This window comes from Periplaneta americana, chromosome 6 (genome assembly GCF_040183065.1).
Source record: "Periplaneta americana isolate PAMFEO1 chromosome 6, P.americana_PAMFEO1_priV1, whole genome shotgun sequence".
Lineage (NCBI taxonomy): Eukaryota > Metazoa > Arthropoda > Insecta > Blattodea > Blattidae > Periplaneta > Periplaneta americana.
The window spans coordinates 79520697-79532859 of NC_091122.1; the positions used below are offsets into that span (position 1 = coordinate 79520697).

General features: G+C 35.5%; 1 protein-coding gene across 3 annotated transcripts in view; it reads left to right on the forward strand.

Annotated features, from left to right (window-relative positions):
* The window catches only part of stol (voltage-dependent calcium channel subunit stolid), a 1833618-nt gene that overhangs the window by 1563686 nt on the left and 257769 nt on the right, over nucleotides 1–12163 (forward strand). The window lies entirely within an intron of this gene.

A 12163-nucleotide genomic window follows, 5' to 3' on the forward strand; every position in this document is an offset into this window, starting at 1 on the left:
ACAAAACACGACCTTCTCGGAAATGGTCGATTTTTTTTTCATGAATTCCAGACATCAAATAAGGACCGCATTGTTTTATCTTCACAATTATTTGTGTAGTTATGACTATCTGATATTACGCAAATTATGCGCGCACTTTTACATAAACTCACTTGGAACTCTGTGTCTACAAATAATTGAGATTTGCGGTTTGGCGCATTTTAGAGACTAAATACAACACTTTTTATTACTTTAGGCTCGTCACAAATAAATTTGTTTACTATGTTAAATAGCCAAGTTAAAAATCTGAAAAAATTATAGACTTGTTCCCTGATGTATTATCTGTAAACTACTGCATTTATAATTGTGCGATCTGCATACATACATTTGTAACAATTTATTTTCCGGAGGCATGCACGAGCTCGCGATTCCCAGCTAATGAACTACTTGTAGCCACAGACTAGAAGGCTGCCCGCGGAAAGTTTTACGAAATCCCCCGTTGCATATAACTGATCTCTGTCATCTGTCATCTCAGAAAGCATGAAACATGACACCGATTCCTTTCACCTTTTTTCAATCCGAAGCAATCAATTTCTTAAAGCAAGAATTCAACGATATGAAAAAAATCATTTACTTTTCAGATGGATCAAGTTAACAATAAAAAACACAAAAAAAAATATTGCTTACATGAAGACGATTATGGAATTAGTGCTGCATGACACTTCTTTGCAACGTCGCATGGTAAAGGTCCATGTGATGGCATTGGAGGAACTGTTAAAAGACTCGCCACGAGAGCAGCCTATACAAGATCCTATAGCCTAACAACACCAACAAAAAAACTGTTTGATTGGTCACAAAAAACATTTCTAAAGTGTCATTTATAATTTGTCCATTGAATAAGCACAAAAACCACACTGAAAATTTGCAGACCAGATATCACAATCTAAAACCAATAACTGGTACATTTTACTTACATTCTTTCATTCCTTTGTCAAAAACTGAATATTTAGTAAAACAATTTTCTTTCAAGAAAGAAGGTAGGCAAATGAAAATTTAAATTGTAGTGTGAATGAAAACAAACGTTTAAATAGCATAATGTACAAATATTTGAAGATATCAAAATAAGTAAATTAGCAGTGTTTCCTCGAGTGACTTGATCCGTACTGGGTGTAATCTTGCAACGTTCAGTCGATCATCCAGCGCGCTTCAACGCTTCCCGTCCACTGCTGCTGTACCGACCGCTACACATTGTGTCGTAAGTAATTAAATTTTCATTAAACTATTGGAGATCCCATTCTGATTTTTTCTGGAATTATTAAGAATACTTCAGTGCACCTAGTATGCATTTTTTTAGATTTTTAGTACGGCTATTTCACATTGAATTCAAACTTTTAAAAATTTAATCATAAAAATATTTGTAATAATTATATTAAAATTATTTAGTAAATATTTAATAAAAGACAGTACTTTAAGCTTTTAAATGCGTTTTTTCCAAAAAAATTTTTAACATGAATATCCTCGGAAATATGACGCTTTAAATGTTTCATTGTGCGACATTTTTAACGGATTTTAACATGCAATATTTTAAAAATATGTGGACTTAGGAGGAAATAAAAATACACTTGTTGGTTTATTAGACCCATAGAGTTGATAAAAATAATAAACGCAATCAGAAATATGAAGGTCAAAATTTGTATAATTTTGTGCGATTTGACGTGGAATGACTCATTTGCAACCCATACAGTACAAGAAGTTTGGCATGTAACGAAGTTTCGAGCGGGAAACTTCACTTATCCCTAGATAATGAAGTTCACTGCTTACTGTGCGTCACTAGCCGGTATTTGGAGAATTGCTTTAATATCTAAAGTGAATTAATGGGAGAACCCCGAGAGAAAACTTAATTGCAACCGTGTCCGCCGCAAATGTTACTTTGGATTTTCAAAAGAAAAAGTTCAGGTCTAACCGGGACACGAACTCGGACCGCCCGCAAGACATTGTGGCAAATGACAATTGCAATACTTTATAGGCTATTAGCATAAAATAAGTATAAAAATGTATAATATTATGTTGTCACTGTATTAACTATGCAAACTATAATGATAAAAAAGTTTAATAAAATAAAACATGCTTCTTAATATTGAAAATGACATTATTTACGTTGTTTAAACTTTATATCAACATAACTTACTAAATATAAAAGTAATGAATAAAGTTTACTGCTTGCCTGGAATTTGTACATATAGCCCTATAAAATTTCAAAACGTTTGATTATCAGTATCATCATCGTCATCACCATCATCGTCATCATCATCATCGCAATCATCATCGTCGTCATCATCATCCAGATATGTTGTGATATTGATTATCACGAACCATCTATACAAATCTTTCCCAATTGTAAATTGGTTTCATAAATCTGAAATACAGCATTCTTCCAGAATAATTCTGCAGTGCCTGGGAAAAGTGACATAAGTCAGTTTCCACAAACCTGTTTTGATAATTTATTGACAACTTACACTGGTTATGTCGATTTTATTTTTTTCTGTATGAATTATTATAATGGGAGGAATGCTTATGTCTCTTTTTCCAAGCGAGCAGATGTTCCGTAAGTTGTCAATAAATTATCAAAAAAGGTTTGTGAAAACTGACTTGTGTCACTTTTCCCAGGCACTGCAGAATTTTCCTTAAGATGTGTAGCCTATATTTGTTGAGGGAAAATGAATTTGCGTCCTTGAAGTTCCATTCATATTTCTTCATTTATCTTTTTGTCTAAAATTGTGTTAACCCCCTGATTTGCGCATGAATTTTATTTCGTCAGCTGCTAGCCACTGCACATCTCATTTCCTCATTTCATTCTTGGTTCCATTATTTCAAAGTTGCCTACTTCCTATATCGTATGTTTCAGTACGAATGAAGGTATGAATATCGAATTAATAATAATAATAATAATAATAATAATAATAATAATAATAATAATAATAATAATAATACACCGTATCTGGACTCGAGGTATCAAGAAATAAAAGAAAAACTTGACTTAACCATGAGAGTGATTAACTGAAAATTTATTTTAATGTTATATAAAACGCTCAGAGTTTTACATTCAGTTCAGTATATCTCAACCTCTTGTTGCTCGGCAAATGTCCAACCGATATTCCAATTCCCACCAAGTGTTTTGCCACATTTGAGGCGTTATGCGGCCAATTCCTAACTTGATGCGTTGTCCCAATTGTAACAAATTTTGGATTGGATGTTGTTAATACATAAAGTCCTTGTTGAAACCACAGGCAAAAAAATTAATCGGAGTCAGATCAGGAGACCTTGGTGGCCAAGTTTTCGGTTCGCCTCTTTCAATTCAACGACAAGGAAAATGTCTATGAAGGAAACTGGTGACATCATGGTGATAATGTGGTGGAGCACCGACTTGTTGAAATGTTGATTCCAGAAGAATTTGGGGCACAGAGAAGTTTCCTAGCATATTTGGGCCCAGTCACTGTTTTCTCCAAGAAAAAGAATGACCAATAATTGCTTTGTGCAGTAACCCCATCCAAAAACATTAACTTTTTCCATGTCTCTTTGGTGTTCCACTACAGCTCGAGGGTTCGAGGACCTCCATATTCCTGCAGTTATGGCGGTTAACTTTACCGCAGAGATGGAATGAAACTTCATCACTGAATACCACTTCCTCAAGATATGAAGGGTTTTCGTCAATACGTTGCAGAAATTGTCACAAAATGTTGTCTTAATCATCTGTCATTCGGCTGAATGCGGTGAAGAAGCTGCAGCTTGAATACACGTAGTTTGAGTCCTTTATGAAGAATGTCATGAACAGTTGATTTGGAAATCTGCCAGCCTACTGGACTTCCTTGGGCTCCTGTTGAATGCAGTTCGTATACAATCGTCCGTTTCGTCTGTTATTTTTATCTTCGAATACTTGCTATTTGTGGAATCAAGGATTCTGTCTCTGTAAGAGTTCTATCCCACTGCAAAATTGATTTCGACGTAGGTGAATCCACGTTGAATTCTAGACGAAATCGGCGTCGAACTATGGTAACAAATTTAAATTCAGAAAGCCAAAGTCGCACTTCACTTTTTTGCTGTGGTGTCCACATTTTCACGTTCAATATAGCCTATTAGAATGATTATTAATGTTGAAAATCGCAATGATAAATTGTATCTCTTTTTTTTTTTAATTTTCTTGCTTTGTTTTATAGATTTCTAGTACTGTTGTTATAAAAATAAAATCTTTTAGAGTTTCTACATCCTGTACCAAACATATAGAGGTTTGAGATGGGCAGGGCATGTAGCACAGGGCTTGTAGCACAGGACATGTAGCACATATGGGCGAATACAAAAATGCATATAAAGTGCTAGTTGGGATGCCGGAAGGAAAAAGACCTTTGGGGAGGCCGAGATGTAGATGGGAAGATAATATTAAAATGGATTTGTGGAAGGTGGGATATGATGATAGAGACTGGATTAATCTTGAACAGGATAGGGATCGATGGCGGGCTTATGTGAGGGCGGCAATGAACTCCGGGTTCCTTAATAGCAGTTTGTAAATAAGTACGTAAGTAAGTAGGCCTACCAAGCATATAATAATAAAATATTCTTCCATTAATAAATGGTGAAAATTATTTCTTGATACCTCTAGCCCTGACACGGTATAATAATAATAATAATAATAATAATAATAATAATAATAATAATAATAATAGTATTATTATTATTATTATTATTATTATTATTATTATTATTATTATTATTATTAGGCTTGTCATTTCTGTTGGCTAAATCACGGCAGTTCATTTCAAAGATTCAACATTTCAGAGACATTGATGGTTTGGATAATTTAAAATTTTGCTATCCAAAGTACTTCCTTGAAACAGAAAGACTAAAAGATGAACTTGATGTTGATATTTCAAGATGCAATGTATAAATATGGATATTGAAACTTTAGTCACTTTAGTAAGATCCCTCAAAGAAAGCAGTATGGATGAGGTGTTGGCAGAAGAGTACAAATTATCCATCTTAATTCTAATGGTTCCATGAATTTGTTGTTCTGCAGAGAGAAACTTTTTCTATTTAAAAGAAATCTAAGAAAAAGCCTATGCAACAGCACGTTGACTTCGGTACTCTTAATTTCCATTTACAAGGACAATGAGATTAGTTCTAATTTTAATTGGAGTTCTAATGTTTATTGTAATAATTGAATTGTCTGTATTATTGTTACTGGTAGTAGGGTAAACATTGGTAATTTCGTGATAATTTTATGAAAATTAATTTAAAATGCAAATGTGTAAATATTTTCTTATTCCGATTTTTCCATCTAAGAGACGATAATGTGCTGTACAAATCTGGGGATATAAGAGATTGGATACGTTTTTGAACAATTGCCAAAAACCACTTTTATAATTGACTCTAGTTGGTTGGTTCTTGCGTGATAACTTTCGTAATTTCATAATATTACATTGATAATTTCGTCAGAGATAGAAGAATTGCGGAAAAATTCATTAAAGTCAAATGAAATTATCATTTATTATTACAAGACTTGAAACATAGTAATTCCGGCTAATATTCTTATCAATAAAACATAAAAATATATATCAACACATAATAAGAATGAAATCAAAGTAAAAATTGAAATTGAAAAGGGATCTTCTTTGCCCTGAAAGGGTGAACACTTTTATTACGGTATATTACGAGGGTCACTACAAAAGTAATGCATAACATTTATTCAAAAATTACATTATTATCTAACAGCTTTGCTATTTTCACAGAATGTAGATACATCCTTTAGGAACAAAATGCCACTTTTCCACATAATCCCCGTCCCTTTCAACTGCCTCACGCCACCTAGGAACGAGGGCCTGTAGACCAGCATGGTAGAAGTCTGAATCAACACGTCTGAGCCACTCTTTAATAGCGTGCACGAGGGAGTCATCTTCTAACCTCGTTCCTCGAAGGGATCCTTCAGTTTACCAAAGAAATGGTAATCGCATGGTTCCAGATCAGGACTGTAAGGCGGTTGTTTCAGTGTTGTCTATCCGAGTTTTCTGATCTGGTCTATGGTCTTGTGACTGACATGTGACCGTGCGTTGTCGTGCAATAGCAGAACATCCTGCTTCTCCCGATGTGGTCGAACACGACTCATTCGAGCTTGAAGTTTCTTGAGAGTTGCCACATACGCCTCAGAATTAATGGTGGTTCAGTGTGGCATGATGTCCACAAGCAAGAATCCTTCTGGATCGAAAAATACAGTAGCCATAACTTTTCCTTTCGAAGGCACAGTCTTGAATTTGTAATTCTTTGGTGAATTTGCACGATGCCATTCCATTATCTGCCTCTTTGTCTCCGGTTTAAAATGGTGGAGCCATGTTTCATCTCCTGGCAAAATTCTTGCAAGTAAGTCATCTCCACCATTCGCATACTGGTCCGAAATTTCACTGCGCACTGTTTCTCGAGTTTCTTTGTGGACTTTTGCCAACATCCTCGGAACCAAACTGGCACAAAGCTTTCTTAATCGTAATGCTCAATAAAATGTCACCTCAAACAGCTAAGATTTCTATCAATAAAGCTAAGCCTACATGGCGACTACAGTGTATCCAAAATTCCAAAAGTATTATCTAAAATTTCATGAATATATAATAAATCATTGTACCAAATATCATATGCTTACGTTCAGTAATAAGCCAGTAATGTAATTATAAACATCCATAAACTTTGCACGCCTGAAAAATCGACTCTAACTTGCTCTCTCCAAACACAAAAGCTCGCTGCAGCAGCTACAATAGCCACACAAAGCCTTGCTGTATGTTTCTGGAAACCGGACAACATATGCAATCCCTTGGCGGAAGTTTTAATCTCGTAACACCATTGGTTAGTTCACGAAAGAGCCAGAAAAAAATATCACGCAATAACCACTGCCACGAAATTACCAATGTTTACCCTAATATTAAATCATGTTCGGTAACTTACCGACAGGTTACTGTTTGAAGCGAATTTATCCATATTAAAGTCCACACCTGTGGAGTAACGGTCAGCGCGTCTGGCTGCGAAACCAGGTGGCCCGGGTTCGAATCCCGGTCGGGGCAAGTTACCTGGTTGAGGTTTTTCCGGGGTTTTCCCTCAACCCAATACGAGCAAATGCTGGGTAACTTTCGGTGCTGGACCCCGGACTCATTTCACCGGCATTATCACCTTCATATCATTCAGACGCTAAATGACCTAGATGTTGATACAGCGTCGTAAAATAACAAAAAAAAAATAATAATAAATCTATATTAAAAGATAAAACCCGTTTGTTGGCGAGTCACATCTTTATTCATGCCAGATCCGTCACAGGAAAAAAAATTGTACATTATTTAGGAGAGTTATAAATTGTAATTTTGTCATTGTTATTCATGAATAAGAAACTCATGATGTTTCGAATATTGACTCTGTTTTCGTCTTTAGGTGAACAAATGAAGTGAGAAAGGATCTTGCAGATGTATTTGTTTCTAACGGCCCCAATGAGTAAGAAAAAGCCCAGTCTAGGCCTATACCTCTTCTAAATAATAGGCTACCTTTGTTAAAAAAAATCATTTGCTAATTTGCTAATTCTATCGTGATGATTTTCATAACGCTTTGTTTAATAGTTCGTTACTATCGTAATGGATAATATGTATGCAGTAAATCAAATAGCAATCTGGCGATTCTAAGCGCATAAGTACAGTTACCCTTAAAAAGAATGAGACGATTCTTGTTCGTCGGAAGTTAAAGATCTACAGCACGGTTCACTCGATATCGACGTAACGATAAGTACAATGACAAATACAGCAAGAATTGTTACAAGGACCACAACAAGAACAAGGCTCAGAATAAGGATCACGAAGAAGACAGCCATTTAAGGCCACGATTTCACAACATAGCTCGGGTCACAAAATATCATTGCTTCTCTGTACCGAATGGTAAATGCCTGCTATGGGATCTACATTCTGAACTGCTACTGTCACTGTTTTGTCTCGGTAGCTCATATAGTATCGTGTCGATTCCACTGTATAACTGAAACGTCTCGTGTTCGATCCCAGGTAAAACTTTTTTATCGAGGTGTAATTAATTTGTTCAGAGTTCCTCGACTGTCTAATTTGTCGAAAAATATGGAATAATTTATGCACAATTTCTGGATCTTACAAGTGGGCTGAACCGCGTCAAAAAAAATAAATCTTACTTGGAAGTTAAAAGTATTCTTCCTCAAACAAAAATCATAAGACACAAAAGAGACCTGTTAACTCAAAATCTTGTCCACATGCCATCAGCTTCTATTACAGCTCTAAGTCGATCCGGCATGGATGTCACGAGATTGTGGAATGAGTTCTGATCCCCGGCGAGATCTTCCCAGGTGTCTTCGAGGGCGTCGGTGGGCATAGATGGCTATCTTTCTCTTTCGAATTCCGCCCATAAATTTTTGATGACATTCAAATCAGGTGACTTCGGAGGCCAATGAATGATTTCGATCTCGGGTCTCCTTTGAAACCAGCTTTGAATGCTTGCGCATAGTGCACGGGATGGTTATCCTGCTGGAACAGCAATGTTCCTTCGGGAAAACGTTCTCGGACGGAAGGAAGGAATATATTTTCCAGAATGTGCGCGTAAGTTCCCGCATTAAACCGGCCACCGATGCGTTCTATAACCCCAGGTCCATCGTAAGACATCCACCCCAACACGATATGCTAAAGCTCCCCGATCTTTCACGTCGGTGCACATAGCGCTGATCATGTCGGAGACCATCCTCACGATAGACACGGACTGGACCTTCGTAATCACTCGAGATGGCTGTTTCGTCGGAGAAAATTACATTTCTCCAATCGAAATCCACTCGATTGGTAGAGAAGACAAGACTGTCGACAGCTTGTGCTTCCCTCAATATTTCCAATTCCGCAGCCCTCCGGCTCCTAATACCGCGGTTCCTCAACCTGCTGATCACAGTCTGTGAAGAACCGGGAAAGTTAGATGCTGCTCTTATTTCGTTAGCAGTCAGAAAGGGGTCCTGTCGAACTGTCTCGAATAAGAGAGCATCCTCTTCCAATGAAATCCGTGGAAGCCCAGGAATAGGGCGATTTTCGACCTCCCCTAAATTTTGGCAACGATGAACCCACCTCGCGGCTGTACTTCCAGGAACACCGACCAAACGGCCAGCAGATCTAGCCCCATATCCAGCCTCAACTAGAGCTATAACTCGCTGTCTCATGTCACGCCGGTTCGCCATTGCGATGAGAAATGAGGGATGACGATAATACTTTAGTGTAGACAATGACTATTTAATGTGATATAGAATTATTGAAATATGGGGCATCTTGCACAGTAGGAGTTAATAAATCAACCCTACGTTAAATATTTCAATAACAGGATATAATAGGAAGTCCAATTGTTGCGAAACTAATCAAATTAAATCTAATTACATTAAGTAAACAAACCCAAAGTTATGACACCACATTGCTACAGCTAAATTGTAGGTTATTAACATAAGTAATGAATAGGTCCGTGCTTATGCGTTGGACGACAAAACCAAATATCGAAAGTTCGAATCTTGCCGAGGAATGTAACTTCTTGCTTTTTGTAATGTAAATCAGACTTTTATCATTCATATTTCTTACATTATTTATTAATATTTATAGCCAACATTGAATTTGTAAAGGAAATATTGTAGAAATCTCATATGGAATTTGTGATCTGTAGTGACATAAACATAGATTATCTCTCGGAACTTTTCCGTAAAAGTAAATTAAATTCACTCCTTGAAACTGGAAACCTTAGTCGTAGAGTTATTTTCCCGCCAGCATACAAGCTGAAGTATCACAGCCATTGATAACAGTTTTGTACACAGAATTAGACTGAATTCCTATTCGACAGAACCTATAAACAATGGCTTGTATGAACATGATAAACAAATCCTAAGTATTTCCAATGTCACTGAACAATTTTAAATATTAATTTAAAAACTAAAAAAGGATCGTAAATGCTGTATCTAGTGGTTATTTACATTTATGTCTACAAAATGAATCTTGGAAAAAACGTATGTATATGATATTGGTACTACTGATATTAAGAGTAAATGTATTGTATTTTTCACTTAATTTCAGAATCACTTCAGTGGATCTTCTCCACTCAATGTTGTGAAAAAATTCAAAAGTAAAAACATGTAGATAACGCAGGGACTCAAAAATCTCATGTATTAAAAAGAAGAATCTATATGTAATGAGTCCACACCTGTGGAGTAACGGTCAGCGTGTCTGGCCGCGAAACCAGGTGGCCCGGGTTCGAATTCCGGTCGGGGCAAGTTACCTAGTTGAGGTTTTTTCCGAGGATTTCCCTCAACCCAATACGAGCAAATGCTGGGTAACTTTCGGTGCTGGACCCGGACTCATTTCACCAGCATTATCACGTTCATATAATTCAGACGCTAAATAACCTAGATGTTGATACAGCGTCGTAAAAATAACCCAATAAAATAAAAAATATATATGTAATGATCCTTATGTTCTTAAATACTACAAGAAGTACAGTGCAGTTTATCAGAAATTAAGAAAGAGGGAAATAGAATACATTTGAATAGAAACGTACACAATACAGATAATGCAATTAAAGCTATTCGGAATATTATTAAAGTTAAACTTGTAGATATCCTAAGAAATAAAATATTTTTTCATTAAAATCAGTGATTATAAAGTAGAGGATCCCAAATCTATTGCAAATTATTTTAATGTCTTATAGATATAGTACATAAATATTATTGACGACTTAAACATTCAAGATTTTGCAAAAGATACTGCAATTGGTAACTTAACAAATGCATTTAATAATTAGTATTAATATATGTAATTAGTCAATAACTGCAACAGTGATTTTTCATTCAATCATAACGTGAATAAAATCGAATGCACATTCAATTAAACACTATTGCAAACACGTAGATAAAATAGTTAAAATCAACTGAAGGGGTGAGAATGAAATAATCCAAAGCCACATTTTTAACAAAAATTGTTTTGTGCGAGTGCATTTCTTACACAAATGGGAAAACTACTAATATTATTATTGTAATAATTACTCAACAAATGACATAGCCTAGGGACTCTAAACCTTTGTAAAAGTTTGTCTGTGTGGCTTAGGAATATTTTTTAATTTCATTTTAATTGTTGGTTTTTAATATATATGCATTTACATTGTATATGTGTGTATAAAGACATTCATTAGATCAACGTTTATAATATTATAACTTGTAATTTTGTATTGTTTGCTATCATTAACACTTAATCTCAGGACATTGTAAAACTCTATTTTAACGTTACTTACCTATTTCAACGTTATTTAGACAAAAAAAAATCGTTGTGTAGACTAAGAATCGAACTCCCACTCTTCTACACAACACGCAGAAGTCAGCGCTTGAGCTATTGAAACGACAAGAAAGCTTTCCTTTCTGTGCGGAGTGTCGATCAAGTCATGAAGGTCCATTGTCGATTTAACTACACGATTTATGTATATATTTATCTTTTATTCACGTAATATTATTAATTTTTTTTGCCGTTTTTGAAGTGAATTTCGGAACGATGCTAGTAACAAACCAAATAGCCTGAATTTAAGTAACTCAATATTCGTTATCTTGTGTATCAGTGCTCTGGTCTCCGATCATGCGCAGTGTCTTACATCTGAGACTTAGGAATATTCAATCGTCTCATTCTTTTCCAGGGAAACTGTACATCACCTGCCTTGCAACTTGGTAAAATATCATTTTCAAAGAGAATGATATAAATCACATACTTGCCGAATGTGATTATTATTGAAGGTCACAATTAGGCCTAATCTTCTTCTTCTTCTTCTTCTTCTTCTTCTTCTTCTATGACATTCTGGTCCTTTCAGTATAACCTTGGTCTCCGTAATGACAATCTTTCAATCAAACCGATCCTGTGATATTTGGCCTAATACTTGTTTGAAATGTCTTTAGATTCGTCTTTCCAATCAGATAACTATATTGCCGATTGACATGACTTACTTTTTATTGATTTCTTTTCAAGTAATAACTTCGTTTTGTACATTTATTTACGACGAGCAAGATTTAGAAATTCACGTCAGTCAATAGTGATAATTATGGATTTAGGACTATATATCTCATTCCATATATACTAAGTTTTCCACTTCTTAATGTACT